Consider the following 18,954-nt stretch of genomic DNA (forward strand, 5'->3'; position numbering starts at 1 on the left):
TTTTGTGCATTTATGCAAGTATTTCTGTGGGATAAATTCTAAATTGCTGAATCAAAAAGAATGTTCATTTTCAAAATTTGAATAGACATTGCCATATTGTCCTCCAAATTATTATACTGATTAACACTCTTTCAATCCTGTATGAAAGTAAACAGCTCCTCTTTAAAATGGAAATAATGAATGAGACAGAGTTGAGAGTAATCGAACACTACTATGACACATCTGTACCGTAGCTCTCCCTCATCCTTGCCTACCTCCTCACTTTTTTTTCCTTCCCACCTACCTTCCTTTTTTCTTTTCTTCCTTCTCTTTCCCCTCTTCCTCCTTTCCTTCCTTTCTACCCTATCATTTTATCTAATGGGAGAAGAGACAGAGGGAACATTAATGTGAAGGCTAGTGAAGAATTCCTGTGGCATTTAGAGAAATGGCAGGGAGCAGGGCATGGGCTTAAACTGGAAGCAGAATGCACACTCTGGCAGCACATACACTAACACTGGACCCGTACAGATGAGACCAGACCGGCCCCTGCACAAGGATGACATGTACATTTGAGAAGCGTTCCATATTTTTACGGTAACTAAGTGAGGTGATGGATGTGTTAATTAACCTTATTGTGGTAATCATTTCACAATGCATACGCATTTCAAATCATCAGATTGTACACCTTAAACTTAGATAATGTTATATGTCAATTATAGCTCAACAAAAGTGGGGAAAAAAGTTGGAAGCAGAATGGGATGGGGACTACCTGGTAGTCTATAGTGTGGGGCAGTCAGGCGTACTGGGGAAGACAATTTGGATGTGTGTTTCTAATCTTCACGGGCACAGCAGTCACCTGGGAAACTCATTAAAAATGCAGATTCTGATTAGGTAGGCTTGTGGTGGGCCTGAGATTCCACATTTATAATGGGTTTTCAGGTGATGCTGATACTTCTAGTCTGGGACCACACTTTGAGGAACAGGACTTAGCTGATAAAGCCCACAGCCAGGAACAAGAGTCAGGATCATTACTAACCAGTGGGCAGGGCTGTGAGCATTACCATTTAGAGCCAAGAATGCCTCCTGCAAATATTACCAGGTGGTCAAGTAAGGAGCGGGCTCAGTCTGTCACTGCTGCTTCACCCATCGGATTCAGCCCGGCCCACAACAGCATCCAGACCAAACATTACATTCAAACCCATGCTTATTTTTTCCACTCTTTCAGGAACCCTTATCTTGAAATCAGATCATATTTTATTTGCTTCATCTCCAAAATTTAGCAATAACTTCTGTCACACAGACTCCTCCATTTCCTTGATTTACGTAATATCTGGTGTTGCTGTCATTGTCCTAGGTTTAAGTGGCAATTGCCTGCCAGAGGTTCAGTCCTGAGGGCACCAACAACCTGCAGCTTGTATGATTGTTCCCCATGTTCCACTGAAATGTTTTTTGAATATTGTTACATTCCAGCAAAGTTTGGATTGTTAATGTATGTTTAGGAACCAGGGCATTTTTATATCTAATTCCGTGGGATGATTTCTAGGCCATCAGCCCTTATAAATTAAGGGAAATAGCAATGCTAACTTAAAAAATTCACAAGTTTACATTGACAGGAAGGTTTTTCATTTCTCTGATCCAAGCCAGACAGTGTCTGATGCTGGGCCATTCAGGTTTTTCCTCACTTAGTTCTGCCTAAGGATGGAGAGACATGAAGATAAGAGTAAAAACACACACTCAAGGGAGGAGAAAGAGCTCACATTTGGAACCACAGGAAAACGAGTTAAGGCATGTTCTCCTTTTCAAAACATAATCAAAAGAACAAGACCCAGAATAGCACTGGTCTTAAGAACTTTGTCACCTGATGAAGCTGTTGAATGTATCCTCTGTGTCTATACCTAGGAAAGGTGTTTGCATTTAAGAAATAGGTACCATGTGAGTGAAATGGTATGTTCCCCTAAAGCCTGGAAGGACATGTGTGGGAGCCTGGTTTGTATGGTATTGAAAACTGTGACTGCTCTTTGAGCCGGGACCCTCCCACGGGCCCGTAAGTCTTAAGAACAAGCTGGTTGGCATGCTCCAATTCCTGCACAACCATTCCCACTCTCCAGAGGGTCTTAGGAAAAGAGATAAGAATGCAACGTGCTCTCTGAAACCAGTAAAGCCTGCTCTGCTTTGTGTAACTCCTAATCTATATCACTGGAATGTCTAACTGTAGGAGTGTAGACTAAACTTTTGCAACGTACTCTGGCCCTGAAAGTCTGAACCGCTTATTACTGTATATTGATTCATATTTCTCTTTCTTTGTTCTTGCTAATGACAGTTAGGAGGGTGGCTGCCTCCTCAAGTCATGCATTTCTTCACATAGACAACCTAATAAAAACTCGGACCTAAAAAAGGTTTGGCAGTGTCCTCCACCGAGAGGCACTCCCCTTCTCTTTCCTCAGACATTTCTCCTCCGAGTCAGTCATTTCAACCGTGATGGGGGAACTGTGGGGTCAGAAAACCCCCGCAGAGATGCGAGATTTGCTTTATGAGTGATGGATACAGATTAAGGATACATGAGAAAAGTTTTTAATATGCTTGTATTCTCTTTAAATTTTGCTTTAATTAGGGATTATTAAAATATGATGATTAGCAATTAGGTTGTTTTTATGCTTATTCGTGCCTTCATTTGCATTAAATAGTTCTAGTTGAGCAGAAGATCAGAAGCATGCTTCTCTGCTTTTTCAAAAAATTAGGCTGTTTGAACTATATACTTATAACCACCAAACTATGTCTACCTGGTGTGTGAAAGAACACAAACAGCTTTTTAAGAGTTATCTTTACAAACGCATGCATAGAAAACCATACACATCTTTATTCTTTTGTGATAATGCATTCAAAGAAATATGCAAATGGGAGCTTAAGGCCAGTCCCAGAACCACCTAATGTCAAGACTCCCATCAAAGATGCTGAAGGAGTTGCTCAAGTTTCATGGAGAAGCAGGAAGTATATAAACATGGTCTGCTCCCAGACTGCCCTTGATCTGTGTTGGGCTGGCAACTTGTGCCAGGGTTTAAGCTACTAGCCCAGCTCCAAACCCACTCTTCTGTTCTCAGTCTGTGACACTGGCCTCAAGACTCAGCTGACCATAATTTAGCTTTGCCGGCTGCTCCCTATTAGGCTCCTTCAATAGGAGGTGCTGCATGGACATTGGAAAGCTGTGGCAGACAAAAGGGACTTGCCCTCCAATTCTAGTGGCTGTCATGCTGACAACGCAGCTTCTGCCCTCAGCAGCACTGAATCCTGTTTGTGGTTTCTCCAGCACTTGCAGATCCTGCTCACTGCTTCCCCTCAGATGCACTGGCACCAGTGGCTGGCACTCTCTTCTCCAAAATCCCAAATCCCTCCTCCAAGCTCAGAGACACCAGCGCAAGCCCTGTGGCGGCCCCTCCTCTCCCTTGGCCTCTCCTACAAGCTTTCTGGGGGAATTAAGTAGCACCCAGCCTGTTACAGAGTGCCTAAATTAGGAAAGCCAGCCAGCAGTGATTATACTTAAATTGAATGTTCAGAATCCTCAGGTGTAAATATAAATATAAATATAATGTTTACAAATTATAAAAGGGCCCTGATACAAAGAATAGATCATCCCATCTAGAATAGAATGGAATGTGCAAAAGTCTACCAGCACAATGCATACCATAGGAGAAAAATCCAGATCAGACTGGACAATTTATACTCTAATGGAATAATCCCCAAGTCTTAGAGAAAGAGGTGAAAACTTATTGTCCTCACTCTCTCATCCTCTGTCCCCTTTAATTTAGCCATCAGAATTTGTTTTGAAATCCTGTATTTGTAAATTCTTCATATGCCAGAGGGGCAAAGTTGATCACACGCTACAAATCCTTGAGATTGTTTTAGACAGTCTTGAGTTAAGAAACCTCTCCACATTTTATTACATTTTTTCCTGGCTGTTATGCATAAGATTCTACCAGCTGAACATGGGTAAACCAATCCATGACCCAAGGCTAATGAGGTTTGACACTGAGTTACAAAGGGATGTTAGTCTTTGTCCTGCTTTTCTCAGTATATCTTTAACAGTGACTGTACTTAACACTCCTTGATTGGGAGTTGACCATAAAAACAGGAAGTCAAAACACTGCTAGTTAATTAATGCATGACAGTAAGAAAACATACTCATCAAATTGGCCAAGGGCTTCTCTGTCATTTATTACTCAGAGAATTTAAAAATTTTATTGATTAATTTATTTTATTTTTAGAAAGAGGAACAGGGAGAGAGAAAGAGAGAGAGAAACATTGATTGGTTGCTTCTCGAATGTGCCCCAACCAGGGACAGAACCCACAACTCAGGCCTGTGCCCTGACCTAGAATTGAACCATGACTTTTTGCTTTGTGAAATGATGCTCAACCAACTGAGCCACACCAGTCAGGGCTATTCCTTAGGGAATTTAAATCAAAATCTGCCTTCAGTTTTGCTCTTATTCCTTCTTCAAGGGTCACATACTTTTAATTCTAATTAAACATTTAATTCTAATTAAAATCAACAGGTTGTGAATTCTCTAGGTAGTCCAAGTTTTACCTTTGAATAGAGTTAGACCCCTAGAAAACTACGTGGCTTACTTGTTCCTTACAGGACAGCTTTTTATCACCAAAGAAGCCACCTGTACGAAATTCATATCTGCATTTCCTGCAAAACTATTGTTGAGAATATGACTTCACTAAATACGCTCTATATAATATACCCTGTGAGTTGTCTTCCTTGAGGAACTGGTAGCCATGTTTCCCTTTTCTGACTTGATTTCCTGGAAGTTCAAAACCAAACTATACATTCAGCCTCAGCAACTTTGCTCACACATTGACCTCCTCACTTTTTCTCTGATCTTCATCTTCTCTCTATCGTCGGCAGCCGTCCGTCTCTAGAGACGATGGTGTAGCTTCTTAAGAGTCTATCTGCACCGCCGAGAATGGTTGTGCAGTCTGACTCGGGAGTGACACGGTATCTGTCTCCTCCCGTGTTGAATCGACATCTTGTGATGACGCTGGAGTGTCCTCTCCAGTGAAGCTGAAGCTACAGAGCCTGGGCAGGGTGATATGGAGGGTCTGCTGTTGCCCATGCAGCAGACCCCCCCTCTCTTCGCAGCTGAAGGGTCCAAGGGAAAGACGGAGTCAATACAGCTTGGCTTCAGGTGCGCCGCAGGAGTTGCCGGTGTTGACTACAACGTCAAACCGCCTTAGGGACTCTGGCTCCGGATTTTCTGTCGGGGTTTACTCCCTTAGCCTTTCCCCTGAAGAGGTATGCCGCAAGGCAGCAGAGGTTTTTTGGAGTCAGAGTTTTCCTTCTCTGATGTGCCCTGACTGGAAGATCGAACCAGCGACACTTAGCTCGCAGGCCGACGCTCAATCCACTGAGCCAAACCAGCCAGGGACATCTTCTCTCTATATTATTCTATTAATATTGCACTTGACATAATAATGGGTTAAAGAACTTCTTTCAAGCATTACAGGCAATCTCTGATCAGCAAAATATGCTATTCATATGCATCACTGGTAACCTGATTTTCAAATCTTTTTGACAAAGAGTGAGCCAGCACTGGGGACCTGCTGGCAGGTGGGAATTGTGCATCACCTAGGGCCTGGATCCAGGCACAGGAGTGAGTCAGGCTTGTCCTGCTATCTCTCACAGGCGACACAAAGCAAACAAGTTTGCCAACCACAAGACATTCCCTTAGTCATGTCTGTTCCACAGTTAGAAGTCCTTCGGGTGGCATTTTATGGTACTGTCTGGATATATGCAAGAGCCTTCCAGAGCCTTGCACTTGCCCCTCTGGACCAGGGAAAAGCCACTAGAAAGTACTTGTGCCTCATATAATGAAAACACCTGTTATGGGCTGAATCGCTCCCCCTCCTCCAATTCATATATTGAATGTGACTCTGTTTGGGGATAGAACCTTGGAAGAGGTGAGTATGTTTAAATGAGGCCTTTAACGTGGGCCCTATTTTAATCTGATTGGTGTCTTTACTAGAAGAGGAAATCTGGACACACAAAGGGACATCAAAGATGCACAAAACCAGCCCACTTCTATCAGCATAGGAAGACAGAAAACACCTTGGTTCTTCCTCTTATTGTGAACCTGACTCCACCCAGGATGCTCTGGCTGCTTCTTTTCACACTCAGCTTGCACAAGGGTGACCTGCCTGCTTGTGCCCCTCAACACAATGGAGTTTAACAGAAACAGATACAACTTCTGACGCTATCTTACCTTCTCAAAAAACTTAAATAACATTTGTTTAGATTATTTCTTTTCCAATATCTTCATATTGTACTGTCAGAGGGAGCCTGCCTCCTTCCTAAGGTCCGGAGAGCTGGGAGCCCAGATGTGACTGTTGATACCACAACTGAGAACTGAAAAGGTTGGCGGCATGCTGACTTTTGTTTTCTAATTTGACAATTAAAATCTGTTAGAGTCAAAACTCAACAAATACAGCAAGAAACAGAAGATTTCCTGCTGAACATGCAGTACCTGGCGGTGTTCTCAGCACTGAACAGATTGTAGATATATCAAAGTAATATAGAAACAGCTGTGTTCATTATTATAGTTTTATCATAAATATGCTTAATTATTTCAAAGTAATGCCTATTACCCCCAGCTGGGAAAAGCACAACTTTACTAAAAACCAGGCATGGTCTTAATGGAAATCAAAGACATACAACATTTTATCTATGGGTCTAAATTTTTTTAAAAATGAACAAGGAAGAATAAACAGGATACCCTAGGACTACTGAAGAAACCTGGGCACTATGAACAAAAACATTGCCCAAGAAGTCCTTGAACTTGTGCCCCAGGACACCACCATCCCTACACTCCCCTGGCTATCTGTTTTGCACTTGACAATAGCTAAAGAAGCCTCTTAGGATCGCTTGCTTAAAAGCAGGATCTCAAATTTGTGTAGAAAAACAACTAACAAAACAAGCCTTTCAGGGTCAAGTCGAAGGCTATAGGATGGCAATGGAAAGGGTCAAAAAAGAGATGGGAGAAGGGAGGCATCTAGCATTTACTGGTCCCCATTAGTACTAAACAGAGCACTATTTAATATTTATGCTAATTATTCCTCCATTTTCCAGGTGAAGAAACCGAGACTTGGAGAGGCAAAGAGACTTGTCTAAGACCACAGAGTAAGAAGAGCCAGTTGCAAACCCAGATAGTCCAGATTCTTAATCCACCTTCTGCTCATTACAGCAATTTACCTCCGATGCCTCCCATTGCTACTGAAGTGGAACAAATGAAATGAGGGCATACATATCTCAAACCTCAGCTGGAGCGCGCACACACACACACATGCGCACACGCACGTGTAATATTTAGAAAAAACACGAGAAGACTTTTTTGGAAAGGTGAGATCCTGAGGACACAGATGTGAGCCAAAGGCCAAGAAGTGGGGGAAGGCTAAGATGCCCAGTATGGGAACATTTCATTTTGCTCCTAAAAAATGGAGGAGAGCAGGAGATGCCAGAGAACCAGGATGGAGCTGGGGAAGAGGACCCTGGAGGTGTAGTGGACTTTGGGCTGCACCCCAAGACCCCCTCTTCAGGACCGAAGTCTCATTCCCCAGGCAGAGAGCCCTCGGCCACCAGCCCTCTTGGGGAATGGCCCTCTCACCAGGGTTGCACCCTTGCCTCTGTCTCTGCAGCCAGTGCCTGGTGATGCAGGGCTCTCAAGCTCAGCCCCTCAGGCCCACTTGGGACAAGTTTGCAGGACCATCCTGCTTCAGCGCATCCTGTGCAGTAGAGGAGGCCTTGCTGAGATGATACCATGTCCCAGCTTCTCCCTCCAGCCAGTCCTGCTTCCTTCCCTCCCCCAGCACTATGGGTCCCCCTCCCCTCAGCAGGAAACTGAGTAGGAAAATCATCTCAGAACCTGCTTGGCAGTGAGTCTATCTACAACCTGTGGCTAATGAGCATTTTTAAAGAATAGGGATGTGTAATGATTAGTCTGAAGTCATTAAGTCTTTGTGACATGAAGCCTTTATCACCAGCTTCCGTATGTCCAAAAACGAAAAACAAAAAACAGTCTCCTGTACTCACAGATGATTTGGGTGAGTAGAAGTACTAGGAAAAATGGGTAAAGAGGTTAGATTTTCAGTCTAGACCAATACGGTGCAGAATGGAGACAACAGACAGAGGATGAGACATTCACAATACCCAGGGGTCTGCAGATGTCTTGGGAAGGGTTGTCAACTACAACAGGACATGGACTTAGGACCTGAGGCAAAGTTACCTAGACCTGGCAGGGCAGAGCCAAGCTGGCTGATGTGCGAGTACAGTGATGTGGCTGAGCCTCACCTTCACAGAAACGGGTAACATCATTTCTGGGCCAGGGAAACCAAGACAGCAGATCTGTTTGCTGAAGAGGCATCATCTGAGCAGTGTGTGGACCTACCCAGCCCTTTGGAAAAAGAGGCTCCTCCCCTGAACTTCTGGGTATTGGCTCCACTCAGGTGGCACTTCGCATTCACTCCTGTCTTGTGAATCACACTTCGGGTGTCCATATCCCTTGCTAGGGGGTAAGGTGACTCCCTTAAGTGCCTCACAACTTACCACCTCACACCCTCACACTAACAGACTCCCAAGAAAAGAACAATTAATTGATTGTAGACCTTGAGACAGCAGAGTGAAAAAACTAACTGGCTCTTTAAAGGACGTCTTAAATATTACAAGTAAATTTAGAACCACTGCTCTTTGGGCAGAAAGCCCTCATTTGCTGGTCACCAAACCTTTCTTACATACAAGCTTTTGTTGTTATTTTGAAATTGAAATGCTGGTTTCAATCAGCAGTTCCTTCAGAAGTGCTGCCTGACACTGACCTTTTCTTAAAGAAATAGAATGTTGGAGGCATAACTAACACCTTTTCAATGAGATTTAGAAAGTGGAGGAGAAAAGAACCATCACTTCATCTCTGTCTCCATTGAAGGGTTATTTCAATCAGTGAGACAGAATGAGCTTTATTCATAAAGCATTTGGAATCCTGAAATAGTAAGTTATTTGTATTAAATATATATATTTGACCAAGAGAAGTCTGGGCTCAGAGAATGAGGTGCTGTTGCAATTCAGATAGCAAATACCCAACAACTCATAAAATTTGATAGCAGCAGACCAAGCCTGGATGCTGGCTTTGGCCTTGGGTGTTTTACTAGGTCTTTTTGTATCACAGACTTTTCATCTTTAAAGTAGGTTGGCATGTATGTTTTTATTTTTTTAATCTTCACTGGAGGACATGCTTATTGATTTAGAGAGAGGGGAAGGGAGGGAGAGAGGGGGAGAACCTACAATGTGCGAGAAACATCGATTGGTTGTTTCTTGCCTGTGCCCCAACTGGGGACTGAACCCTCAACCCAAGCATGTGCCCCAACCAGGAATCAAACCCATAACCCCTCGGTTTATGGGATGATGCTCAGCCAAACGAGCCACACCAGCAGGGGCTTTAAGGTGGGTTGGCACATACTTCTGACTACGAAATGAGAACAAGCAGGTTCCAGAGCACAATGCCAGGCATGTGAAAGGCCTGTGGCAGTGAAAAGGCTCTTTTAGAGTTCCTGAGGGGACCCAGGCTTTCGTGTCACTCAGCTCCCACTGTCACCATCCCATCTTGGCAGTCGTTAGCAGCACTGGTTTTAGAATTCACAGACTTGCAATTGCAACAGACTTGCCACTTACTCGCTGTGCGACACTGGGAGTTCCTTAACTCCCGGAATACACCTCTTTACTTATGAAATGGAGAGTCTTGCCCACGTCACAGGTATGTGGTGAGCGCTGCATGCGACAGAGTGTGTCTGGGTTAGCGCGCTGCCTGGCACAGAGGAGGTGCGCATTGAAAGCAAGCTCCCCTCCACATAACATTGCTACAGATTTTGGTTTAGTTAAGAACCTGAGCTGATACTATAACAAACCTCATGCTACTTCATCTTGGAAACATTTTTAGCAACTGTTTAATGCTCCATAGTCATTTTCACAATGATTGCTTCTACACCATGAGCTATAGGCCAGGTGAAGGAGAAGAACAATAAAGGTTGTGGGCTTCCCATCTTCAGGGAAAAATAAATTCAGAAGCTGGCGAGCCATCTATCCAACCAACACTGCTCCCACCACTCCATCTGGCCTCATTATTGCTTAGAGAACCTCCTGTGCCTTCCACAGCCTCTAAGTAGTTGACTTGTGCCCTCGTCACAGCACTTTGCCAGGGCTGTGCTCTGACCTTGACAAGACCTTTCCAAACAGCTGACATGCGAGGTCAACAATTAAATTGCCAGTAAACTCTGTGCAGCCCTGCAGCACTCCAGGAAGTCTCTGTGGCCACAGCAGCTGACACAAAATCTAGTGCCATCTGGCCACGATGGGTCTCACGACACACAAATACATAAACCAGTTTTGAGCCAGGTGATGCACCACCGGGCATGCTTGCACAGGTGAGTCATGAGTGCAGCCCACTAAACACAGCAGAGCACTGGCAGCTGCATGAGAACTGCCCTTATCCTCATCTTCCTCAGTAAAGACTATGGTAAGTGCCTACTTCTAGGAGCAGCAATGCCCACTGGGAAGGGGCTGCAGGTCACCACATTGACGTCTGGTCTCTAGGTGCTAATCACCTAACCGAGGACACCAAGTCAGAAGCCCAGTAAAGGTGATTTCCCTCACATGTTAGATATTTAAAGCACCACAGATCTCTTCACCTCATTAAGATAATTCACACAAAAATCACTGGCTACATGCAAAAATAAAATAAAGTGTCATTTTTATTAACCTGTGCAAGCAATATCATTTGACTTCCAATAAGCAATCTTTCTGGTAAATGGGGTTGGAAATCTCAGCTGCAACCTGAGGCCAAAAGTAACTTCTTTCCATCCATGGCAAGTCTAGGCTTTGCTACATTCTGTGTACTTGACCCTCAAGTGCATTTGCTGAGAGAGAATGAAAATACAGCAAGTAAAATATTCCCCATATTGTAAGGCTACATTTATAAAGAGACAGACAGACATTCAGACAGACAGATAGATAGATACACAGAGAAAGACAATATAAAACATAAAATCTAAAAGTTTTAAATATATTCTGTGGGGAAACTCCACATCTATATGCACATATTATATGAACGTCTATCCTTCAATCAAGCAATCCCACATCTAGAAATCTATTTCAAAGATAAACTGGCAATACAACAAAAGAGTGGGGTGTTATTCATTATAGTATTATTCATAACAGCTAAAGACTAGAAAGACCCATATGTCCATCCAGGAAAGAGGTTGAATAAAACATTGGTACATCTACACAAAGGAGAACTTGAACGCTATGAAAAAGAAATGAAGCATATTGCTATGTATTACTATGAAGTAATCTTTAGGATATATTGCTAAGTGAAGCTGACAACAGTTTGTATAATATGTTACCAATTTCTTAAGAAATGAGAGAGAAGATGTATTTATTTCAATATGTATTTTTATTTGAATATATTTAAAAATGAAAGGATGAGCCATAACATTTTTAAAAATTCTTTATTGGGGAAGGGAGAGAATAGGGTAAATAATCAGTATAGAAGCAGGCCCTCTTTAAAATGTCTTTTTATAGATTTAACTTTGGACCCATAGAAATACTTTACACAATTGAGAAACAAATGTAATAAAACAAAAGCAGCTTTTAAGATTTTGAAACAAACAGACCTCTGCATACCCACACAGATACTAATGGTTCAGTTAAGCATATAGATCAGTGTGCGCATGTGGGGAAATTGCTAAGGGGAAGGAAAAATCATGTAAAAGGGCTGGAGAGAATAGTCTTTGAAACTCACATAGGGCCAGAAATAGTGCCTCTCTTCACACCTGCAACTGACATTTGTTATTAAATCTGATAATTCACTGGCCATGGCATAGAATACACAGAAGGGTTTTGCTCCAATAGTGGTGGAAAATTATCAGCCATAGTTTAATTGCTGCCCTGACCCCACAAAGCAAAGCTAAAAGTAAGATCCGAAAGTATTAAACTGTTTTCAAGTAACTTAACTGAATTGTAAAACAAACCTCAAGACTATCTATTGCAATACAAAAATATCCAGCACCCAAAATGATAAAATTCACAATGCCTGACATGCAAGCAAAGATTACCAGGCATACCAAGAAGCAGAAAAATAAGGAGAAAAATAAACTGAAACTGAGATAAACTGAAACCAACCCAGAAATGGCACAGATGTTAGGATTAGCAGATATGACATTAAGATTATTATAACTGTATGCTACTTGTTCAAAGAGCTAAAGGAAATACCAAACATGTTAAGCAGAGGCTTAGGAGATATAAGAAAGACTCAAATAAAATGTCTAGAGGTGAAAATTACAAGGTCTGAGATGAAAAATGAGGGGGACGCCCCCCCAAACGAACTTTTATTATAATACATTGTGTATTTTTTCTTACATGTTTAAACCTCAGTCACCTTCAACCTACTCTCCATTTGATGCAATATACCTATTGAGGCTTTTTTTCTACTACTCAAAACAGTTTTTGAACTCATCACCTTTGCTGCCTTTTAGTGCTTCTGCCATTTTTTGTTTCACCTCTTCCACATCAGCAAAACATCTCCCTTTGAGGAATTTATTCAACCAGGGAAACAAACAAAAAAAAAAGTCACTCAGGGTGAGATCAGGTGCATAGGGAGGGTAGAGAATGGGGGTCATGCCATTTTTGGTCAAAATCTGCTGAACATTCATGAGCAAATGTGTTGAGTCTTCAAAAAAATTCACTGAAGCCAAATGCAGGCTCTCACAGCAAGGCCAGTCGGTGCACTGATGCAGATGGGCTCCTAAAACACCCACCTAGCCAGAGAAGCCTGTACTACAAGGGGCCTGCCCTCCAGAAGATCATTCTAGTTTTTGTTGGGTCTCTCCCTCATAAACTGGATGGGAAATTAGACATTTCAGAGGAAAAGATTAGTTAAATTAGATATAGTAATAGAAATTATCCAAAATCATCGGGGTGGGGGAGGCCAAAAAAGGACCAGAGCATCAGTGAGTTTGGGGACAATGTCAAAATGACACACATCTATGCTGTCTAATATTTTGATTTTTTTCTGTGCCTTCTGCACAAACTGGCAATGCAGAGGTGATTTGGAGCTGTGGTCACCACAAAGAGATCCCATCCCTCATCATTAAGAGCATTTCTTAGGGCCCAGATGCTTTTCGGAGCATCAGCTTCCAATGGGAGAAAGGGGCTCTGAAGCTCCCCGAGACCCTGAGCCCCTCTCCATGGCTTCCCACTTCCAGGCTGAGGCTTAGTGGGGGGGATCCCTTCCCTAGAACGTTGTCCCACTGATCAGAACAGTGGAGGCCACCCCCATTCTCTTGTTCCCAGGCACTAAGGACTCTGGGCTACTGGCAAAAACTTCACGAGTCCCTGAAAGGGAAATTTGAAATTCAGCCTCAGAAGGTCGTAGGTAGTGAGTTTTTCTAAGAGCAAGTTCATGAGTCCAGACACCTTAGGAACAACTGCTTGTGAGGGTCCTTGGACTTTAACCCAAAATGTGGCCCTCCTTGTGACAATTCTCCCTGTATGGGGAATAAAGGAGTTCAGAACTACAAGGGTCTAAGACAGGACTATTCATAGATCTAGATCCATATCTACAGCTACTATTCAGTGACAGTTGGGGCCTAAGACGCTAAGTGATGAGCCCACTTATATGATATTCCAGAAATGGAAACACTATAGGGACAGAATGAAGGTCAATGCATTACCAGGGCAGGGTATGACGGGAGAGGCGGACTATAAAGGGGGCACAAGGGGAGTTTTGGAGATGAGAAAACTGTTCTATAATATCAATTGTGGTGATGGTTCTATGACAATATGCATTTATCAAAATTGATAGAACCTTATAGTAGGAGTGAATTTTACTATATAAAAGGAATGCATTTGTCAAAATTCACAGAACTGTGCAAAAAAAAAGGGTGAGTTTTACTAGATATAAATTATACCTCCCTTAATAAAAAGAATGAAAGGCAAGTGAATAAAAATTCCAAAAAATTAAGACCTTAAAAACATAAATATATTTTATATAATATTTGTTTTTCAAAAATTATATTTTATTGTTTATGCTATTACAGTTGCCCCAAATCTCCCCCCCTTTGTCCCCACTCCTTCAGGCAATCCCCACACCATTGTCCACGTCCATGAATCATGCACATATGTTCTTTGGCTACTCTATTCCCTATACTGTACTTGACATCCCCATGACTATTCTTAACTAGCAATTTGTACTTCTTAATCTCTTCACCTTTTTCACCAATCCTCTCAACAGCCCCTCATATCTGGCAATCATCCAAACATTCTCTTTCTGTGATTCTGCTTCTGTACTGCTTGCTTGTTTATTTTTTTAGATTTAATTGTTGATAGGTATGCACTTATTGCCATTTTATTCTTCATATTATTGATCTTCTTTTTCTTAAATAAATTCCTTTAATATTTCATATAATAATGGTTTGGTGATGATGAACTCCTTTAGCTTTTTCTTGTCTGGGAAGCTCTTTATATGCCCTGTTATTCTAAGTGATATTTTTGCTGGGTAGAGTAATCTAGGTTGTAGGTCCTTGCTTCTCATCACTTTGAATATTTCTTGCCAATCCCTTCTAGCCTGCAAAGTTTCTTTTAAGAAATCAGCTAACTGCTTTCCTCTTGCTGCTTTTAAGCTTTTCTCTTTATCTTTAACATTTGGTGTTTTAATTATGATGTGTCTTGGAGTGGGCCTCTTTGCATCAATCTTGTTTGGGATTCTCTGTGCTTCCTGGGCTTGCATGTCTATTTCCTTCACCAAATTAGGGATGTCTTCTTTTATTATTTTTTCAAATACATTTCCAATTTCTTGCTCTTTCTCTTCTCCTTCTGACCCACTGATGATGCAAATGTTGGAACACTTGAAGTTGCCCCAAAGGCTGCTTACATTATCCTTGTTTTTCTGGATTTTTTTCCTTCTTGTTGTTATGATTGGCTGTTTTTTGGTTCCTTATGTTCCAAATCATTGGTTTGATTTTAGGCTTCATCCACTCCACTGTTGTTTCCTGTAAGTTGTTCTTTATTTCAATTAGTGTATCCTTCATTTCTGACTGGATTTTTTATGCTGTTGACATCCTCACTAAGTTCCCTGAGCATCTTTATAACCAGTGTTTTGAACTCTGCACCTGAGAGATTGTTTATCCTCATTTCGTTTTGTTCTTTTTCTGGAATTTTGATCTAGTCCTTCATTTTGGCCATGTTTCTCTGTCTCCTTATTTTGGCAGCCTCTTTTTGTTTGTGTTTATGTATTAGGTAGAGCTACTACATCTCCCAGGCTTGGTAAGAGTGGCTTAATGTAGTAGGTGTCCTGTAGGATCCAGTGGCACAGCCTCCCCTATCACCCAAGCTGGGTACTCAAAGTACGTCCACTGTGTGGGCTGTGCACACCCTCTTCTTGTAGTGGAGTCTTGATTTCTGTTGGCACGTCCAAGATGAGCTACCTCCTCTGTTATGTCTGGGGTCACACAGCATAAGGTACAAAATGATCTGCAGATGGCAGCTACTTGTGTAAGCTTGGAGGTGCTCAGGAGAGGCCAGGCTGTGAACCAAAGCTGGCTGCTGCTAGTGACAGGTGAGGTGACTTAATGAGAGTTACAGGGTTTGCTGAAGCTAGATGATGCTTGTTTGAGAGAATTTAGAAAAACCTGAAGCATGGGCCAAGGCAAGCCACTCATATAGAAGTCACTGGAAACAGCTTGGATGGGCCTGAAGGATGGGTGAGGCAAAGCCTCAGGGAATCCCCAAGGTGGGGCAAACAGTGTATGCCAACTTGATGGAGTCTCAGATATGGCTCCCTCCTGCTTGCTCTGTGTGGGGAGGAGTTAGAAAAGGAACAAATACCCATGCCAGAGCTTCTACCTGGAAGAAAGCTGCCCCTCTACTCTCACCCTGATGTTGGACAATTCGGTTCCTCCTCATATGTATCTGATGCCTTTCAATCTGCTGCTCTGGTGCTGGAGTTCAGAGGGAATGAGTTTGAGTAAGTCTGTGCACAGGCCCTTTAAGAGTAACTGCTTGGGATTCTAGCAGTTTCTGTCTTCCACAGTCTCAATCTCCACTGGTTTTTACAGCCAGAAATTATGGAGACTTATCTTCCTGGCACTGGTACCCTTACTAGGGGGCCTGGTGTGGGGATGGGGCTCCTTGCTCCTGACATATCACTCCAGATTTTTATCTGCCACACCTGGACATGGACTAGCCAGTTCTGTGTCTCCGCCCCTCCTACCAGTCTCGATGTGGTTTCTTCTTTAATTCTCCAGTTGTACGACTTCCATTCAGCTCAATTTATGATGGTTCGGAACGATAGCTGTTCTATAGTTTAGTTATAATTTTGATGTGGTTGTGTGAGGAAGTGGTCCGTGTTTACCTATGCCTCCATCTTGACTGGAAGTCCTGTGGCTTTTATTGAGAATTATCCAAATATTTTTAACCAATGTTACCTCAATAAATTTAATTACTTTTTAAAAAGATTGACCTGAATTCATACTCTGGTAATAAACTTCTCCCAGGGTGGAAGTCCTCTTGAGACAGTGCTTCTCAAGCTTTAATATGTGCATGAGTCTTCAGGAAGTTTATTAAACTACAGATTCTGATTAAGGAGATGGAAGATCAGAGAATCTGCATTTCTCACAAACTTCCCGGTGATATCAATGCTGCTGGCCCATGGACCACACTTTAAGCAGCAAAGCCAAGGACACTAGAGAGGTCACTTGATACATAAAGAACAGATATTTATTTATTCAGATTGAACCTCCATGGCACAAATATTGTGTTGGCCTGTGTAAATTACAGAATTGGTCCATGGATAACAGCGTGTCACTATCCACAGAGCTGAAAGCTGACCAGCTGTCGTTCCATAGGTTCACCTCGTTGGCCTCTATGGAAGCCTGGAGTCAGGCTTGGAATCAATTCCAGCTCAAGGTGGTAAAGAAAGTTCTTTACAACAAAAAACCATGCCCTGAGGGTAGAGGGGTAGAGTCCTCAGGAGGCTCATAAAGCCACAAAAGCTCATCCATCCACCATCCTTCATCCATCCATCCAACCACCCATCTACCCATCTATCAATAAACAGCAACTTCTCTTCAAATGTACATGGAAATTAGCCAGAAAGGAAGTCAATGCTGATTTCTTGTGATTCTGCTGGCATTCCAATAACTTTGAGCGGCATCACCTAACACCTGCTGAGAGCCAATGCTGCCTGCACCCCAGCTGGGAGTTTCATTTATGGAGTGGTTTCCCAGCAGGTGTAAGAAATGGCCTTGACAGGAAGCCAAGTGTTGAAGGATGGTAAATGGTTGGCTTTTATATTCAACAACTTTATGAAAATTTTCAGGAGAATTGTCACTTCTTTTGCATATTAAAAAATTCTATATAAATGTTTTCACAGATAGCTTCTTTACCCAGAGATGCCTTCAGGTATAACACATCACTTAACAGACTAATATATGCCAACACCTTCAGATACGTGGCTTGGAGGCTTTTCAAGAGGAAGCAACCACACATGTATCAAGAGTCTATTATAAGTTGTTAACATTTATTGAGCACTTACTATGGGCTATGAACTATGTTAAGTGAATTTGATACATTCATGATTGCAAGACACCCTCATAATAAACCCATGAGGCAGGAACCCTTATTAGCCCCACTTTAAAGATAAGAAGTCACAGGCACAAGGAGGTTGGATAACTTGTCCAAGGACACATACTAGTAACTATAAGCAGGAATATAAATTCCAGCAGTCGCTGTCCCACACTCCACATCTTACTCTGACCACTATGCTTGGGTCTCCTCTATGCCTGACGTGCATACATTAATGCTACTAAGCCCCAGGGTCTCCCAGCTGAGAGGACTTCAAGAATCATGGCAGTATGATCACATGCATCACTTCCTAACTTCCTTACAGAGCTTCATTTTCTCACAGTAGGAGAAGATGAAGCCATTGAGGCACCAATGACTGAGCTGGAAGATTTGTTCTTTCCTAGACGCTACCTTTCTTGTGTAAAGATGGCTGTGGAGGGAGCAAGTTTGGTAGTGAAATCAGGGTTTCAGTTTTGGACATCTTAAAAATGCCTCATGGACATCCTAGGGGAGATGTCAAAGTGCAGGTTAAAATTCATGCATTACTAAAAGATTAATGGATGAAAAGATATGATGAACAGGACTTTCTTGAAAGTAACATAGGAGAATAGGTGGGAGCAGAGATAAAACAAGGTTTACTATGGGAAGCCGGGGTGCTTGGTGGTGGCAAATGTAGCTCAGCCACAGATTTGGAAAACCACTGGGAGCATGGCGGCACAGAGGACCCACTCCACACACCAGTTTTCCCGTGAGGAACCAGCCCTGCATATCTATAATAACTTAAAAGCTTGCTTTCTGCTAAAGGACCCCCTCATCCTGGGCTGAGAACAACAGATGTTCAGCATGTAACCTTGAAGCAGTTTCTTAGGGCCTATTCTGGGCTGATTTTTAAGAATGGGATGTGGCTAGATGAGTTATACTTATCATCCATGCATGTGTGACATTCTTTTCGCTGTTATATTAAAGTAATAATCATATAAGGCAATGATTGGCACAATGATTCACAACTTTCTTGGATGTAATCTACCTAAAGAATCAATAAAAGCCTGTTGAGGCAGGGGCAAACTGCGCTCTCTCCTCTAGAAAGTGGCCAGTTCTGTCCCCTCTTCTCCACAGGATTTTTGCAGTCCATGTGCATTTATTCATTTCATCCACAACACTGTGGACCCTGCTGGTCGGAAGTCTGTGACAGTTTAACCATGGGTTAATAATTGTTGATCTAGTTGATGAGTCCATTGGGATTAATTATACTCTTCTGACCACTTTTGCATATGTCTGCAACTTCTCCAAATTAAGTTTTTAAAAATTCAGAAGGACAC

General features: G+C 42.4%; 1 protein-coding gene and 1 non-coding gene across 5 annotated transcripts in view; one reads left to right on the forward strand and one right to left on the reverse strand.

Moving 5' to 3' along the window:
* Nucleotides 1–18,954, reverse strand: part of NEK11 (NIMA related kinase 11) — a 207,561-nt gene that overhangs the window by 20,992 nt on the left and 167,615 nt on the right. The gene's annotated exons all lie outside the window — the stretch shown is intronic.
* On the forward strand, nt 464–570 carry LOC150005117 (U6 spliceosomal RNA). Its single transcript, XR_016512500.1, has one exon. It is a non-coding gene; the product is annotated as a U6 spliceosomal RNA (small nuclear RNA).

Source organism: Furipterus horrens, unplaced genomic scaffold (assembly GCF_987537825.1).
Source record: "Furipterus horrens unplaced genomic scaffold, mFurHor1.1.pri manual_scaffold_7, whole genome shotgun sequence".
NCBI lineage: Eukaryota > Metazoa > Chordata > Mammalia > Chiroptera > Furipteridae > Furipterus > Furipterus horrens.